At 38.8% G+C, this 20018-nt stretch overlaps 1 pseudogene; it reads right to left on the bottom strand.

Annotated features, from left to right (window-relative positions):
* Positions 1-991: 991 nt before the first annotated feature.
* LOC109754039 (methyl-CpG-binding domain-containing protein 2-like) lies at positions 992-3683 on the bottom strand (annotated as a pseudogene).
* Positions 3684-20018: the final 16335 nt, after the last annotated feature.

The following is a 20018-nucleotide window of genomic DNA, read 5'->3' as shown; positions in this document are numbered from 1 at the left end:
ATATAAGAACGTTTTTGACACTATGCTAGTGTTAAAAACGTTCTTATATTTTGGGATGGAGGGAGTAGAACTCTGCAACTGACGATGTATCATGAATTCGTGACCGCTGGAGAGAGGAATTGATGTATGTGCATAGTCCATATATATTAATTCAAGATTCTCGTTTTTCTTGGGATCAAAAGGTGAAGAGAAAGCAGCTAGTTTTCTTATTTTGGGGTTTTATCCTTGAGATCAAAAGGCGAAGAGAAAGCAAATTTTGAGACCGTACGTAGTGACCATGCGATCATTATCTGGGTTTTGTTTTGTGAGAATCACTAAACCCCTAGAATGCTCCCGTCATTATGTCAAGAGAAAGTATATAATGAGCAAATGATCCATAGGATTTTCAGTAAGTTTTGGAGAACTTCAGCCATTAGAAATAATTGGTACAAGGGCTATTTGACCTCATAAAGAATTTTTCTTGTTCCTGCATCTTGTAAGACTTGCCATCCAAAGAGGCCCTTAACCAGAGGTCACTGTGTGACATTTTATCATGTCAGGCTAATAAAGGTGGCAGCCCAGCTGAAATTTTGTCATGCCAGTTTGTAAACTCTTTGATCATAGAACGGAGCTCACTCTTTCCTTGGAATGCATTTCTATTTTTCTAGTTCTATAAGAATCCCAACATAGATCACGCCTTGTTTGTTTTTCTTTTGAGATGCAGATCAATATGATGCATGGTTTAATGGCTTGTCATTTGTATGTTTGAACTTAAAAAGGTCTAAAATGCTATGGGCTTGCACGTTCATGCAATTCGTCGCATAAACGTAAAATAGACAGATGTATATAATGTGACCTTTGGTCATAGAATGGGGGTGGCAGAAACTTTTGTTATCTAAGCTCTATCCCAATACCCATTGATCTCAATAAAAACGATTGTACCTTATACAGGAGATTATGATGGGAAACACGCATAAACTTAAAGTTATAGGCATTCACAGCACACGAACATAGTGAGGTAAAAGCAATGAAGCAGTTTCAATAACTTTCTGCAACAACATTCCTCTGTTGATGTCGATGTCCCAAAAACTCTCAGTTCCAGCTAAGCTGGAGCAAAGTACGGCACAAGGAGAATGAGCTTAGCTAAGGTAGAACATTAACAGTAAGATAATACAGCAAAATAGCACATTTCAAGTCTGAAGTTTAAACATCACTGATAGAGCATTTTTCTTTCTTTCTGGAGAGCATCACTGGTTTAGTTTTCTCTTTTTGGAGAGCGTCACTGGTACTTGTAGAGCTAGTATAATTGGTATATGAGTTAAATGATTGGCTTCTCCATGGGGGACCGACATGCAGTTGTGCACGGGATCCTCGTGAACCGGAGGTGGCACTGAAAATAAGAGCATGCCATCAGATAAATAACAAATCATGTGTCAAATTATCAGATGGTTGCACAAACACAAAGAGTGAATAGAACGCCACTAATCACTTGAGCCAGAAGAGAAGACAAGCAAGCTAATCACATCAAGACGTCGTCCGTTGTACAAGGGTCATTGTATGTAAGTATACTAATACTCCCTCTGTTCCTAAATATAAGTCTTTTTAGACTTTCAAATAGACTACAACATACGGATGTATGTAGACAAATTTTAGAGTATGGATTCACTCATTTTGCTCCATATGTAGTCACTTGTTGGAATGTCTAAAAAGACTTATATTTAGGAACGGAGAGTGTAGATGGAAACAGCGGACATCACCAACCACCAATGAACCCCACACAGTGATTCTAAATTTCTAACCGCTGCTACAAGATCCCTAAATCGCTAGCTAGTTGCAGGAACTTAATCTAGGAGTGGTGCTATAATCAACAAGGGTACTACAAGTCACCCACCTGGCTGTCTCATGTTATGCAACTATATATAGGCAGCATGCATTAACAGAACTCTCATTTAGTTTCATATTCATGTAAACGGGATATAATCCATCAGCCACTAGTGCATGCAATGGTCTACATTATGTTATCAGGTGCGCCACCCACTTTACAGAAATTTAAAAACAATAAAGTAAAATCCAATTTACGACATCTCAACCTGTTTAGATGCATGCCCTACTATCCTGTACACCCCAACTCACCACCTGTCCTACCACTTAAATAGTTCCATTAAGTACCACAATATACAAGTACACAAACTTGTAATGCGTCCCCAGTTAACAAGGCAGTCTGAAAACCATTTTATCACTGATATAAAATTTGAAGCAATAGTGGCCATTGTTCAACCAGAAGAGATATGCTTGCCCAACCAGCAATTCATTTAGCATGCCAGTTAAAAGTAACCGTGTTAAAAGTTCTGCATAAATATACCTTCAGTTGGTTCAACAAGCTCTGACTGACGAGGGCAATTTGCAGGTTTAGGTACCTTGAACGAAAACTGAGATAACTGTAATTTGGCAGCATAGTCTGGGTTGTCTTCAAGATACATATCAAAGTATAACATATGACGAATAAGATCACCATCTAGGCAGATTGAACCACATGGAGAAGTTCACAACTTCACATAGTACACACATGTATTCTGTGTTGTTTCCAACGTTCAATTGTAAGAACAGGCAAGATTTCTGAAAATAAGCCCTGACAAAGCTAAGCCTAAATGCTGGTTGTGTGCTTCATATGATCATTGAGCCATTGAGGTAGTGAAAGTACAATGATAACACTTTGTATCAACTATCACAATAATAGTGGATACCATTCAGATGGAGTTATCATCATGCTAGATGAATGAAAAAATGCATCTGGACGATAATATGCTTAACAAAGTAACGATATTGAAGAGAAGTTGACCAAAAGAAAGTTAGCTTACCTTTCGACATCTTTCATGGATCTTACTTTTCTGCCTGCAGGAGAGATATAGTACCTGAAAGGATGTATATAAGTGGTACAAAACAATCATACAATACGTACACGGAATGGCAAGCACATCCTTTTATATAGGTTTGTAAGGTGTGTAGCAGCCCACAAGAATGAATGATTAACCATTGATCAAATATGTACATCATTAAATTCCTAAACCATAAATGAGCATTCTGAGCTCTCAAGAGTTACGACCCAGGGACATTAGAAAACAACTGCAACATCATTTGTTCAGAAATAAATACAAAAGGCTGGGAAACAAATTAACTATGATGTTGTGCAAAACAAGTAATACTCACACATCAGCGAATCTGGTGCCCTGTTCACTCCTTAGAGTAATATTCCTTTCCCACCCAAGAGGGGTCTGAGGGATGCATGGGATATCAATTGCCCATGCCATGCCATTATCCTCAGATATATCAGTTGGATCATGGCATGTAACTTGTGGCTTCCACCCATGGACATATTTGCAAGAAAAAGGAACTTGTCTAATATTCTCTCAGATTTGCTCGTATTTCAGTTTGGATGGTACAACTCTCCATTTCTGGCAAGTACTACATTGCACAGAATGTGTACTAATAATCAGTTTTGTTTTTTTAGACAGCACAGGCAAGTTGTTTTCTCCCTGGGCATTCTTAGAAGGAACAACTTGATATGATGCACTTCCAGAGGAGTTTTCAGTGTCACTGTCATCCCATTGGTCCACAACCTTGTCAGCTAACATGTCTTGGCTCTTGATATGAGATAATGAACTCTCATCAGGGTTGGGCACAGGATTAGCCGGGCTGGACACCATAGTTTTTAGTTCCCTTTGGAGGTAATTGCAAAAGTTTCAAACTGGGAAAGGCAAAATGCTTGATAGAGAAACAAAAGAAACGTGAACGTAAGATTAAAACAGAAGGGATACGTTTCCTCAAAAAAACAGAAGGGATACACCACCATGAACATGAAAAGAGGGTGAGCACAAAGGCTACTTATAGTAAATCTTTGATTTCTCAGGCTAGATATCAAGATATCGCTGGCATTAGAGCAGTATGGTTCTCCCATAAATCAGGTTCATTATGGTAATCCCATAAATCTCTAACATTTTGAACAGCTTAATTAGGTAACTAGGGCTTACGTAATGCTTTGAGATCCCTAGGCTAGATTCAAAGATTCCATTAGGAATAGAAAGGCGGAAGTTAACGCCTCATCACTAGTTGGGGCATCAACAATCCAGTTCGCAAAAGTAAGGACATAACTCGCAAATATATATTTAACAGCTTGAGCTAACGTAACGCTCCAGAACCCTAGGCTAGACACTGGCCGAGATGCCATCAGCATTAGAAACATGACCTAATGTAGCAATAGTAAATCGACTGTACCGATTGCAATTGCAGATATCCCTACTCCTCAAACAGCCCTAGCATGGTAATCAAACTAAATCACAGTTATTTTATATAAAAACAGAATCCTGATTCTTCTCACCATCTCCGTTAGGCTACGAAACATATTACCACGTACTCCTCCAAAATAAAAACTAAGTTGGGACGGGATAAATAGAATCTACTATTGCACATGTAAAATTGCTGAATCTACTACGTGTAAAATCTCTGAAAACGAACGCCTTAGCGATATGCTCTCCGAAAGCCCTAGCATGGTAATCTATCTAAACCAAAATTATTTTGAAGGAACTATGTAATCATGCATTCATGAGCAAAAGGAGAGTCGGGGTGGAAGGCGAGGTATACATACACGAAGCGCCTCCAATGGCGGCTTCTTGGTGGCCAGATTGGCTCGTCGGGGTCCTCAGCCTTCTCCGCGGGTGGTTTAGACGCACGGAGGAGCGCCGCCTCGCGGAGTCGGCGGGCTTCACAGGAGGCGGCCAGCCTCCGGAAGCACGCGGCCCTGAGAGGATCGCGGCGCGTGGAGATGCTCGGCGGCGGTCGGGGCGGGGAAAGGGAGCCGGGCGCCCCACTCTCCGCCTCATCGTCCGCCTGCACGTCGGGGCTCGCGCCGACGGACTCAGTGGTAAGCGAATTGAAGGAAGGGTCGGCTCCAAGGCCCTCTTCCTCTTGTCCCTGAGTTTTGGGGCTGGTTGTCATAGAATCGGTGGGGTCAGAAACGAAGGGATCCATTCCTACGGACGGTGGACTGCTACCTATAGAGGGGAGAGGGTTTTCGAAGTGAGGCAAGATAGAAGTGCGAGGATGAACGTGGTTTCTTCTTTCAATCTCTATACTCCTTTTTATATTGATTTATAATTTGAACACGTCTAGATGTGAACACGGATGATTCTGGTATATTTGGAAATCAATTAAAGGGTGTATCCATGATTAGTAATATATTAAAAATTGCTCGCCAAATATTTTATAGCAAAATATTGAAAACATACTTAAATAATGGACGCATGGCAATGTGGCGAATTGAGTGACGTACGCAAGCAAATCCAATATGATAGATGATGTCTAATATTAAGGAAGCTTTGCGGTTAATAGAAACATGCACGCGAGGTGAGCCGATAGGAGGTAGAAAAGAATAAGATGGATTGGGTGTGCTAAAAACCTTCGGAGCACGACAAGCAAGCTAGATTGAATAGGGGGAAACCAAAGCGCAAAATTGGACACGTTGGATTCATCTCGTATAACATGTTGTGTGGGCCGACTAAGAAACGCGTGCGCCTATATGTTTTCCGATGTGAAATACCTTGTGAATGGATGCTCAATTCTAATCATGGTTTTTTTTCTCTTTTTTGCGGGTGAAAACTTGTATTATGAAATCACAAGATCCTTACAATCATCAAAAGCTAAAGACAAAACAACTTAGGCCCTAACCAAGTCATAGTTCTGCCCTTACCTCTAGCAAACTTAACTGTCACTAACATTATTCTGAGTACGATTAATATAAGTAATACAAAAATCACGGAGAGACAATGGATGCCTGATTTCCTTAATGAGAGAAGCGTAGATTGATCTATCATCTTCCCGGCCTTGGATGCTCAATTCTAATCATGGGTTGTCAACTCTAAGAGTTTTCGATCTTAACATACAATAGTCGAGTGAGAAGGATCAATATTAATTTATGTGGTGTTGTAACGGCACGGAGCCAATATATGAATGAGCTCCATAGTTGATCGTGTATTCGACGAATGGTCACAACAAGATCTAGATATAATAGTAGGATCAAGATATGGTTGAGTGCAATAAATATGGATGAACAAAAATTAATGAAAAAATCTTTTCCACATCTCACAAGATGTATTCTTCTCCGGCCATGTGTTATGTGTTATTGTTTAATATCTCGATCTAACTAGTATCATACTGATAAAATTTTCATATCGCATGCTTTATGTGTATTGTAGTTTCCTATCTACTCCCTTCGTCCCATAATGTAAGACGTTTTTGCAAGCTAACAAAAGGAGTAGATCATTAAACATATAGTATTATTAAAAAAATCCTTGGTGGCTCCCATCTTGAGCTTTCTTATCCCCTCAACGAAGACCTTCTCCGGTGTGTGTTCTACTCGTTCTCAACCACGATTTCGTCTCTTCCATGGTTTGGTTACTCGAGTTGATAAAGGGGGTGCCCTCACATGCGTGCCCAGCTTTGGTAATTAGGTTAAAGAAACGTAGACCTAGAGCTTATATGGTTTTAGTTCCCATAAAAATGGTGTCCCTAGCGGCCTGTGTGTATTTTGGGGTGAAGGTAATTGGTGGATCGGACAAAGAAAAGGAGGAACATGAGGAAGAGGATTTCGATGATGCGGGTGTTTGAAGAAGACCCCGACGTGGTTAGGAAAGGGATCAAGTGAATGGCATTTGCGAAGGTTCACACAACCAACCAAATCACTACCCAGGCTTTAATTACGAATATGAATATTGCATGGAACCCAACAAAGGAGATCAAGACCACATCGTTAAACAAAAATCTCTTTACGATCCAGTGTTCCTGCATGGGTGTTTCATCACCTTCGGTAAGTAGAGGCTGATGACCTTCTCATAGAACTTTTCCTTAGAGGAGCTTGGTGGAGCCATGGCGATCTAGATCTGTCAGAGAAACAACACAAAACAAGAATAGAGAATATTTCTATGATACGGTGGTCAAAACGTTTGGGAGTATATATAAAGAATTTTTATCTTGCAAAATAAGTATTCTAGAAGAAAACGGAATCGGGAAGACTCACGAGGGGCCCACAAGCCACCAGGGTGCACACTAGGGGGTGGGCGCGCCCTGGTGTCTCGTGGGCACCTGGGTGGCCCCCTCCGGTGTTTCTTATTTTTTGTATTTTTCTAAAATTCCAAAACTGACAGAAAATATTTTTATGGAATTTTTGGAGTCGGTATACTTACCGTATCACGTACCTCTTCCTTTTTATGGTTCTGGAGTGTTCTGGAAGGTCTCTTTTATGTATTCCTCCGGTGTCATAGTTTGGAGAATGTTAGTTTCAACATTAATAGGTGTACCTGAGATATAATGCTTAATTCTTTGCCCATTGACCAGTTTTGGATTAGTGCGTTTAGTGTTATTGATCTTAATGGCTCCAGAATGATAAACTTCCTCGATGATATACGGTCTTTCCCACTTAGAGAGAAGTTTCCTTGCAAAAAATCTAAAATGAGAATTATACAATAGAACATACTCACCCACTTTGAATTCCGCTTTTGAATTCTTTTATCATGCCATGTTTTAACTTTTTCTTTAAATAATTTGGCATTTTCATAAGTTTGGGTTCTCCATTCATCTAGCGAGGTAATATCAAATAACCTATTTTCACCGGCTAGTTTAAAATCATAGTTAAGTTCTTTGATTGCCCAATAAGCTTTATGTTCTAACTCAAGAGGTAAATGGCATGCTTTTCCATAAACCATTTTATACAGAGACATGCCCATATGATTTTTATAAGCGGTTCATTAGCCCATAATGCATCATCAAGTTTCTTAGACCAAATATTTCTAGATCTATTGACGGTCTTTTGCAAAATTAATTTTATTCTCCTATTGCTCAATTCAACTTGACCACTAGATTGAGGGTGATAGGGAGATGCTGGTTGACATCGTATTTGGCAAGCAGTGTACGGAATGCACCATGAATAAAATGTGAACCACCATCAGTCATTAAATGTCTAGGGACTCAAAACCTCAGGAAAATAAGTTCCTTAAGCATTTTAATAGAAGGGTTATGATAAGCACTACTAGTTGGAATAGCCTCTACCCACTTAGCATGTAATCAATAGCAACTAAAATATGTGTATACTCATTAGAGGAAGGAAAAGGTCCAATATAATCAAATCCCCAAACATCAAATGGTTTAGTAACAAGTGAATAATTCATAGGCATTTCCTGAGGTCTACCAATATTACCAATTCTTTGACATTCATCACAAGCTAAGACAAACTTACAAGCATCCTTGAAGAGAGTATGCCAATACAAACCAGGTTGTAATACCTTGTGTGCAGTTCTGTCTCCCGCATGGTGTCCTCCGTAAGCCTCGGAATGACACTTTTGTAGGATTTGTTCCTGTTCATGCTCAGGTATACAACGTCTAATAATACCATCTACTTCTTCTTTATAAATATGTGGGTCATCCTAGAAGTAATTTCTTAAATCAAAGAAGATTTTTTCCCTTTGTTGGTATGTGAAACTACGTGGTATAAATTTAGCAACGATGTAATTAGCATAGTCTGCCTACCAATGAATATTACGAGAAGCATTTATGATGGCTAGTTGCTCGTCAGGAAAATTATCATCACTAGGTAGTGGGTAATCACGGATATTTTCCAACCTAGATAAGTTAACAGCTATGGGATTCTCAGCTCCCTTCCTATCAATAATATGATAGTCAAATTCTTGTAGCAATAGAACCCACCTAATGAGTCTAGGTTTAGTATATTTCTTTTCCATAAGGTATTTAATAGCAGCATGATCAGTGTGAACAATTACTTTAGAATCAACTATATAACATTTGAATTTATAACATGCAAACACAACTGCTAAAAATTCTTTCTCAATAGTAGCATAATTTCTTCGAGCACTATCTAGAGTTTTACTAGCATAATGGATAACATTTAATTTCTTATCAACTCTTTGTCCTAGAACAGGACCAACAGTATAATCACTAGCATCACACATAATTTCAAAGGGCAAGTTCCAATCAGGTGGTTGAACAATAGGTGCAGAAGTTAAGGCTTTCTTAAGTGTTTCAAAGGCTTCTACACAATCGTCATCAAAAACAAATGAAACGTCTTTTTGCAAGAGATTAGAAAGAGGCCTAGAAATTTTAGAGAATTCTTTGTAAATCTCCTATAGAAACCAGCATGACCAAGGAAACCTCTTATACCTTTAATATCTTTAGGACATGACATTTCCTCAATTGCATAAACTTTAGCTTTATCTACTTCAATACTTCGTTCAGAAATTTTATGCCCCAAGACAATACCTTCATTCACCATAAAGTGGCACTTCTCCCATTTCAATACAAGATTAGTTTGTTCACATCTCTGCAAAACTCAATCAAGGTTGCTTAAGCAATCATCAAAAGAAGTTCCATAAACGGAAAAAGGCATCCATAAAAACCTCAACAATATTTACACAAAAGTCAGAGAATATAGTAGTCATACATCTTTGAAAGGTAGCAGGTGCATTACATAAACCAAAAGGCATACGTCTATAAGCATAAGTTCCAAGAGGACATGTAAAAGTGGTTTTCTCTTGATCGGCTTGTGATACATGTATCTGAGAGAAACCAGAATATCCATCAACAAAACAAAAGTGTGTGTGCTTAGATAGTATTTCTAACGTTTGATCAATAAAAGGCAAGGGGTAATGATCTTTTCTAGTAGCTTTGTCTAATTTTCTATAATCAATTATCATCCAATAACCAGTTACAATTCTTTGTGGAATGAGCTCATTTTTCTCATTAGGAACAACAATAATGCCTCCTTTCTTAGGGATACAATGAACAATACTTACCCATCTACTATAAGCTATGGGATAAATTATACATGCTTCCATAAGCTTTAATATTTCAATTCTTACCACTTCCTTCATCTTAGGATTTAATCGTCGTTGGTGATCGACAACTGGTTTAGCATCAGGCTCCATATTAATCTTGTGCTGACATAGAGTGGGACTAACGCCCTTAAGACCATCAAGAGTATATCCAATAGTGGCGGTGCTTCCTCGGAATTTTTAGTAATCTTTTTTCCTCATGCTCTGAAAGGTTAGCACTGATAATAACAGGATACATCTTCTTTTCATAAAGATAAGCATATTTCAAAGTATCAGGCAATTGTTTCAATTCAAACACAGGGTCACCCTTTGGTGGAGGAGGACTGATGACCCACAAGTATAGGGGATCGATCATAGTCCTTTCTATAAGTAAGAGTGTCGAACCCAACGAGGAGCAGAAGGAAATGACAAACGGTTTTCAGCAAGGTATTCTCTGCAAGCACTGAAATTATCGGTAACAGATAGTTTGTGATAAGATAAATCGTAACGGGTAATAAGTAATAAAAGTAAACAAGGTGCAGCAAGGTGTCCCAATCCTTTTTGTAGAAAAGGACAAGCCTGGACGAACTCTTATATAAAGCAAAGCGCTCACGAGGACACATGGGAATTGTTGTCAAGTTAGTTTTCATCATGATCATATGATTCACGTTTGTTACTTTGATAATTTGATATGTGGGTGGACCGGTGCTTGGGTGCTGCCCTTCCTTGGACAAGCCTCCCACTTATGGTTAACCCCTCTCGCAAGCATCCGCAACTACAAAAGAATAATTAAGGTAAACCTAACCATAGCATGAAACATATGGATCCAAATCAGCCCCTTACGAAGCAACACATAAACTAGGGTTTAAGCTTCTGTCACTCTAGCAACCCATCATCTACTTATTACTTCCCAATGCCTTCCCCTAGGCCCAAATAATGGTGAAGTGTCATGTAGTCGACGTTCACATAACACCACTAGAGGAGAGACAACATACATCTCATCAAAATATCGAACGAATACCAAATTCACATGATTACTTATAACAAGACTTCTCCCATGTCCTCAGGAACAAACGTAACTACTCACAAAGCATATTCATAATCATAATCACAGGAGTATTAATTATCATGAAGGATCTGAACATATGATCTTCCACCGAATAAACCAACTAGCATCAACTACAAGGAGTAATCAACACTACTAGCAACCCACAGGTACCAATCTGAGGTTTTGGGACCAAGATCGAATACAAGAGATAAACTAGGGTTTGAGGGCAGATGGTGCTGGTGAAGATGTTGATGGAGATTGACCCTCCCTCGGTGAAAGGATCGATGGTGATGACGATGGCGATGATTTCCCCCTCCCGGAGGGATGTTTCCCCGGCAGAACGGCTCCGCCGAAGCCCTAGATTGGTTCTGCCCAGGTTCCGCCTCGAGACGGCGCTTCGTCCCGAAAGCTTCTCTATGATTTTTTCAGGGTAAAAGACACCATATAGCAGAAGATGGGCACCGGAGGCCTGCCAGGGGGCCAACAAGGTCGGGGGCGCGCCCTCCACCCTTGTGGCTGGCTGGTGGCCCCCCTCTGGTTCTTTCTTCGCCCAATATTTTTTTATATCCCAAAAATAAGCTCCATGAAGTTTCAGGACTTTTGGAGTTATGCAGAATAGGTCTCTAATATTTGCTCCTTTCCAGTCCAGAATTCCAGTTGCCGGCATTCTCCCTCTTCATGTAAACCTTGTAAAATAAGAGAGAATGGGCATAAATATTGTGATATAATGTGTAATAACAGCCCATAATGCAATAAATATCAATATAAAAGCATGATGCGAAATGGACGTATCAACTCCCCCAAGCTTAGACCTCGCTTGTCCTCAAGCGAAAGCCGATATCGATGACTATGTCCGCATGTTTAGAGATAGAGGTGTCGATAAAAAATAAAATATGAACATGAGGGCATCATGATCATCTTTAGAACAGCAACATATATTGTCATATAATTTCTTATGCTAAAGTAACAATTCGTTCACAAGGTAAAGTATGAATCAGAAACTTCATTGAAAACTAACAAGCTATGATCTCAGTCATTGAGGCAATTGCAATTTATCATAACATTGGAAAGAGTCAATATAAGAGCTTTTAAGCAAGTCCACATACTCAACTATCATATAGTCTTTCACAATTGCTAACACTCACGCGATACTTATGGGTACAAAGTTTCAATCAGACACGGAGGAAGATAGGGGCTCATAGTTTCTCCTCCCAACCTTTTACCTCAAGGGTAATGTCAACAATAATACTTTATGAAAACCTACATCCGACACATAGATCTTGCCAAAGGAAAAAGTATAAAAAGGAAAGGTGATGATCACCATGGCTCTTGTATAAGGGTAGAAGATAAAAGTAAAAGATAGGCCCTTCGCAGAGGGAAGCAGAGGTTGTCATGCGCTTTTATGGTTGGATGCACAAAATCTTAACGCAAAAGAACGTCACTTTATATTGCCACTTGTGATGACCTTTATTACGCAGTCCATCGCTTTTATTTCTTCCTTATCACAAGTTCGTTAAAGCTTATTTTCTTCACACTAATAGATCATACATATTTAAAGAGAGCAATTTTTATTGCTTGCACCGATGACAACTTACTTGAAAGATCTTACTCAATCTATAGGTAGGTATGGTGGACTCTCATGGCAAAACTGGGTTTAGGGATGTTTGGAAGCACAAGTAGTATGTCTACTTGGTGCAAATAATTTGGCTAGCATGAGAGGGAAAGGCAAGCTCAACATGTTGGATGATCCAAAACAATATAACTTCTATTCGGATATAAGAAAACATAACCTATTATGTTGTCTTCCTTGTCCAACATCAACCTTTTAGCATGTCATATTTTAATAAGTGCTCACAATTACAAAGGATGTCCAAGATAGTATATTTATATGTGAGGCCTCTCTTTCTTTATTACTTCCTATTAATTGCAACAATGACCAAAACTATGTTTGTCAACTCTCAACAACTTTTATTCATCATACTCTTTATATGTGAAGTCATTACTTTCCATAAGATTAATCTATGAATTTTTTATTTATTTTTATTCTTTCTTTTATTTAATTCCCTCAAGATCATAGCAAGAAAGCAAAGCCCTTATCTCAAAACTACTCTTTATTGTATATCTCACGGACTCGATTACATAGAGGGAACACAAAGCAAAACTCAAGGCTAGATCATACTAAAACTTTATTCTACTAGATCAATATATAACCAAAAGGATCGAACTAAGAAAAATGATAAAGATAAAGACGTGATGGTGATACGATACCGGGGCACTCCCCCAAGCTTGGCAGTTGCCAAGGAGAGTGCCCATACCTATGTGTTTAGGTCTCTTTCTTCGGAGGTGGTGATGAAGGAGTTGTTGATGAAGCAGGTTTGTCGTCCATCTTCCAAGGCATAGGCTCACCATCATAGAAAGATGAGCGGGTCTCCGGGATCCTCGAATCTGTAGCTAAACTCATCCTCTTGAATCTATATTCATACTCATGGTTTTGGTTTTGCAGGTCATAGATCTGGGCTTGGAGATGCTCGACTTTCTCATGAAGCCTGAAGATGGCCTCTTCAAACCTCTTGGGGTCCAGCTTGTGCTTGTTGGTGAACTCTGCGATCATCATGTGGTTGGCGTTGAGTCCGCGTTCCACCATCCCTTGACACATGAAAACTTGTTGCTCCATTGCTTCGAGTCTTGTTTCCACGCTTCCGGTCTTCTTCGGCCCCTCAACACCGCGGATGTACAGCACCCCCTCACGCATCTCAATGGTTTGAGGGTGTTGCAGCACCTCCACGAGGTAAGGGTTGATGACCTTTTCGAAAAACTTGACCTTGGGGGCGCTTGGAGACATCATGATGATCTGGATCTGTCAGAGAAACAGCTCGAAACAAAAACAGGAGATATTTGCGTGGTACGGTGGTCAAAACCTTCAGGAGATTATATAATGAATTTTTACTGACCATAAGAAGTATTGTGCAAGAAAACAGAGTCTGGAGGGCACATGAGGCAGCCACAAGGTCGGGGGTGCGCCCAGGGGGGTAGGGCGCGCCCTCCACCCTTGTGGTGGCCTCGTGTCTCTTTCGGACTACTTTTAATTTCCTAAATTTTTAAATATTCCAAAACGGAGAAAGTTTATCATTGGAAACGTTTTGGAGTCGGTTTACTTACCGTACCACATACCTATTCCTTTTCGGAGTCTGAAACATTCTGGAAAGTGTCCCTTATGTACTCCTCTGGGGTTACGGTATCAACTATATTGGTCTCAACATTTATGAGAGTACCTAAGATATAATGTTTGAGTCTTTGACCGTTTACCACCTTTGGATTTTTACCTTCGGCATTGTTAATTTTTATGGCACCGGAACGATAGACCTCGTCGATAATGTAAGGGCCTTCCCATTTAGAGAGAAGATTTCCTGCAAAAAATCTTAAATGAGAGTTGTATAGAAAAACATGATCTCCTACATTAAACTCACGCTTTTGTATCCTTTTGTCATGCCATCTTTTAACTTTTTATTTAAACAACTTAGCATTTTCATAGGCTTGGGTTCTCCATTCATCAAGCGAGCTAATGTCAAATAACCTCTTCTCGCCGGCAAGTTTGAAATCATAATTGAGCTCTTTTATATCCCATCCCAATATGCCTTATGTTCTAGCTCAAGAGGTAAGTGGCATGCTTTTCCATAAACCATTTTATACGAAGACGTACCCATGGGATTCTTATAAGCAGTTCTATAAGCCCACAAAGCATCATCAAGTTTCTTAGACCAATTCTTTCTAGATCTATTATCAGTCTTTTGCAAAATTAATTTAATCTATCTATTGCTCAATTCTACTTGACCACTAGACTGAGGATGATAAGGAGATGCAATTCTATTGTTAACATCATACTTAGCAAGCATTTTACGGAAAGCACCATGAATAAAATGTGAACCACCATCAGTCATTAAATATCTAGGGACTCCAAGCCTCGGAAAAATAACTTCTTTAAGCATCTTAATAGAAGTGTTATGATCAGCACTACTAGTTGGAATAACTTCTACCCACTTAGTAACGTAATCAACAACAACTAAAATATGTGTATACCCATTAGAGGAAGGAAAATGTCCCATATAATCAAAGCATCAAACAACAAAAGGTTCAACAACAAGTGAATAGTTCATAGGCATTTCCTGACGTCTACTAATATTACCAATTCTTTGACATTGATCACAAGACAAGACAAACTTACGAGCATCTTTAAAGAGAGTGGGCCAATAGAAACCGGATTGCAATACCTTATGTGTAATTCTATCTCCAGCGTGGTGCCCTCCATAAGCTTTGGAGTGGCACTTGCATAGGATCTATTCCAGTTCAAGCTCAGGTACACAATGTCTAATAACACCATTTACTGCTTCTTTAAAAAGGTGTGGATCATACCAAAAGTAATGTCTTAAATCATAGAAAAACTTTTTCTTTTGCTGGTATGTGAAACTAGGTGGTATAAATTTAGCAACAACATAATTAGCATAATCAGCATACCATGGTGTATTATGAGAAGCATTTATAACATTTAATTGCTCATCAGGAAGCTATCATCAATAGGTAGTGGGTCATCAAGAACATTTTCTAACCTAGACAAGTTGTGTGCAATAGGGTTCTCAGCTCCCTTTCTATCAATAATATGCAAATCAAATTCTTGTAGCAAGAGAACTGATACGTCTCCAACGTATCTATAATTTTTTATTGTTCCATGATGTTATATTATCAATCTTGGATGTTTTATAATCATTTTATAGTCATTTTATATCATTTTTTGGTACTAACCTATTGACATGGTGCCAAGTGCCAGTTGTTGTTTTCCACATGTTTTTTACATCGCATGAAATCAATATCAGATGGAGTCCAAATGCAACGAAACTTCACGGAGATTTTTTTAGACCAGAAGGAACGTAATGGGCCCTGGCTGCGCCTGGGGGGTTCCCCGAGGGGGGGCACAACCCACCAGGGTGCACCAGGAGGCCCAGACGCGCCCTAGTGGGTTGTGCCCACCTCGGGTGCCCCCCGGACCGCCTCTTTGCTCTATAAATACCCCAATATTCCAGAAACCCTAGGGGAGTCGACGAAATATTCATCCAGCCGCCGCAGAGTCCAGAACCACCAAAACCAATCTAGACACCATCTCGGATGGGGTTCACCACCTCCATTGGTGCCTCTTCGATGATGCGTATGTAGTTCTTTGTAGACCTTCGGGTCCGTAGTTAGTAGCTAGATGGCTTCCTCTCTCTCATTGAATTCTCAATACAATAGTCTCTTGGAGATCCATATGATGTAACTCTTTTGAAGTGTGTTTGTTGGGATCTGATGAACTTTGAGTTTATGATCAGTTATATCTTTTTATATCCATGAAAGTTATTTGAGTTTCTTTGATCTCTTATATGCATGATTGCTTATAGCCTCGTATTTGTTCTCCGATATTTGGGTATTGTTTGGCCAACTTGATCTATTTATCTTGCAATGGGAAGAGGTGCTTTGTAGTGGGTTCGATCTTATGGTGCTTGATCCCAGTGACAGAAGGGGAACCGACACGTATGTATCGTTGCTACTAAGGATAAAACGATGGGGTCTATATCTACATAGATAGATCTTGTCTACATCATGTCATCATTCTTATTGCATTACTCCGTTTTTCCATGAACTTAATACACTAGATGCATGCTGGATAGCGGTCGATGTGTGGAGTAATAGTAGTAGATGCAGGAAGGAGTCGGTCTACTAATCTTGGACGTGATGCCTATATAATGATCATTGCCTGGATATCGTCACGATTATTCGAAGTTCTATCAATAGCCCAACAGTAATTTGTTTACCCACCGTTTGCTATTTTTCTCGAGAGAAGCCAGGCCACTAGTGAAACCTACGGCCCCCGGGTCTTCCTTCTCATATATTTGCCTTTGCGATCTACTTTTCTCTTGCATTTATTTTCAGATCTATTAAACCAAAAATACAAAAATACCTTGCTGCGTTTTATTTCTATTTATTTTATTTGCGATTTATCTTTCAATCTACTACAAATTTATCTCACGTCCGTTTGCCTATCTTGAGGCGCCGTACCCCGGAAGGGATTGGCAACCCCTTTAACACGTCGGGTTGCGAGGATTTGTTATCTGTGTGTAGGGGTTGTTTACGTTGTGTTGCTTGGTTCTCCTACTGGTTCGATAACCTTGGTTTCATATATGAGGGAAATACCTACCACCGCTGTGCTGCATCATCCCTTCGTCTTTGGGGAAATACCGACGTAGCTTCAAGCGACATCAAAAGGAATTTCTGGCACCGTTGTCGGGGAGGATCTTCAACATATACTAGGTTCCTAATCACAAATCTCATCTCCTTGCAATTTACATTATTTGCCATTTGCCTCTCGTTTTCCTCTCCCCCCTTTCACAAAAAATTGCCGTTTTATTCGCCTCCCTTTTCCGTTCGCCGTTTTCTTGCCGGATCTGTTTCTGAGTGCAATCTTGTTGTGTGGTCATCATGACTCAAGAGAACACCAAGTTATGTGATTTCTCAAATACTGACAACAATGATTTTATTGGCACTCCGATTGCTCCTCCCGCCACTAGTGCGGAGTCTTGTGATATTAATACTGCTTTGCTGAATCTTGTTTTGAATGATCAATTTTCCGATACTCCTAATGAGGATGCCGCGTCCCATCTTAATACCTTCGTGGAATTATGCGATATGCAAAAGAAAAAATATGTGGACAATGATGTGGTGAAGATGAAATTATTTCCGTTTTCTTTGCGTGATTTTGCAAAAAATTGGTTCTCTTCTTTGCCTCGCAATAGTATCGATTCTTGGAATAAGTGCAAAGATGCTTTTATCACTAAGTATTTTCCTCCCGCAAAAATTATTTCCCTTAGAACCCAGATCATGAATTTCAAGCAACTTGAACATGAGCATGTTGCACAATCTTGGGAAAGGATGAAAATGATGCTAAGGAATTGCCCAACTCGTTAAATCTTTAGATGATCATACAATTTTTTTATGTTGGATTAATTTTGTTTCTCGTAATCTTTTAGGTTCCACCGCGGGTGGTACTTTTATGAAAATTACTTTGGGTGAAGCCACCAAATTGCTTGATACTATCATGGCAAATTATTCACAATGGCATACCGAAAGGGCTCCTACTAGTAAAAAAGTTAATTCAATTGAAGAAATTTCTTTTTTGAGTGAAAAAGTTGATGCTCTTATGAAATTGGTTGCTAGTAAAAGTGCTCCTATTGATTTAAATGATATGCCTTTGTCTACTTTGATTTAGGAAAATAGTGATGCCATAGATGTGAATTTTATTTCTCGAAATAATTTCAATAACAATGCTTATAGAGGTAATTTTAACCCTAGGCCTTTTCCTAGTAATTCCTCTAATAATTATGGTAATTCCTATGGAAATCAATCTTATAATAATAATAGTAACACCTCTGATCTTGAGAATAATAATAATTTATCAATACACAAAAAAATTTAAACACTTCCATAGAAGAAAAGTTGAGTAAAATTGATGATTTGTCTAGAAGTGTTGATAGAATTGCTCATGATGTGGAAAATCTCAAGATGAAAATTTTTGTGCCTAAAGTAGATGAATCAATTAAAGCTCTTTATGTTTCTATGGATGATAGTAAGAAAAGAACCGCTATGCTTAGAGCTAAAAGAGAATTTTTAGAAAAAGTGTTTTCTAGTTATTTCTTTCGTAAAAGTGATGAAGATCTTAAAATGGTTGGTGTTTCTTCTATTGATTCTTTGTCTAGTAAAGTTAAGATTGATGAAAAAGGGACTGGAGAAGAGTCAACTTTAGGTAGAAGGCGTCCCGATATTTCGGAGGGTGAAAATCTTGTTGAGAAAATTGATGAAAGTGGGTTTGGAGAGGTCAAAACTTTAACTAGTGATGTGCCCACTCTTTTGGATTACAAAGACTTTAATTATGATAGTTGCTCTTTGATTGATTGTATTTCTTTGTTGCAATCCACGATAAATTCAGCCCATGCCTATGAACAAAACAAAACTTTTACTAAACATATTGTTGATGCTATGATGAAAGCTTTCGAAGAAAATTTGGAATTAGAAGTATCAATTCCTAGAAAATTGCATGATGAATGGGAACCTAATATCAAAGTCAAGATTAAAAATTATGACTGTTTTTCTTTGTGTGACTTGAGTGCTAGTGTTTCTACAATTCCGAAATCTTTATGTGATGTGCTTGGTCTTACTAATCTAGAAGAATGTTCTTTGAATTTGCACTTGGCGGATTATACTATTAAAAAGCCTATGGGAAGAATTAATGATGTTCTTATCCTTGCAAATAGGAATTACGTGCCCATATATTTTATTGTTCTTGATATTGATTGCAATCCGTCTTGTCCAATTATTCTTGGTAGACCATTTTACGCACTATTGGTGCCGTGATTGATATGAAAGAAGGCAATATTAAGTTCCAATTTCCTTTGAGGAAGGGTATGGAACACTTTCCTAGAACAAGTATTAAGCCACCTTATGAGTCAATCATGAGGGCATCTTATGGATCTCGAACCAAAGATGACAAAACTTAGATCCTTGCTTTATGCCTAGCTAAGGGCGTAAAACTATAGCGCTTGTTGGGAGGCAACCCAATGAATAAATTTTATTTTTGCTTTTTGCTTTATGTTCTTGTGTGTTTGAACAATCATGCTACTGGTATGATTGTGTTTTTTGTGTTTAATTAGTGTTTGTGCCAAGTAGAACCGATAGGATCTTCTTGGGTGATAGTTGTTTGATCTTGCTGAAAAAGACAGAAACTTTGCGCTCACGAAAACAATTCTCATTTTTTTACCAGAAAGATCTTTTGCCCTGATTCTCTTTGCAAAAGATTAATATACAAATTACCCGGTCTTCCTATGTTTTCAGAATTTTTGGAGTTCCAGAAGTTTTCTAAAAAGTCAGATTGCTACAGACTGTTCTGTTTTGATAGATTCTGTTTTCTTTGTGTTGTGTGCTTATTTTGATGGCTCTATGGTATTCTTTGATGAGTTTTTGCCATAGGAAAGTTGGAATACAGTAGATATAATACAAAAACAAAATATTAATTAGTTTGATACAGTATTTGTAGTAGTGGT

Source organism: Aegilops tauschii, chromosome 7 (assembly GCF_002575655.3).
Source record: "Aegilops tauschii subsp. strangulata cultivar AL8/78 chromosome 7, Aet v6.0, whole genome shotgun sequence".
NCBI classification, from domain to species: Eukaryota; Viridiplantae; Streptophyta; class Magnoliopsida; order Poales; family Poaceae; genus Aegilops; species Aegilops tauschii.
This window is presented reverse-complemented; position numbering and strand designations above follow the sequence as displayed.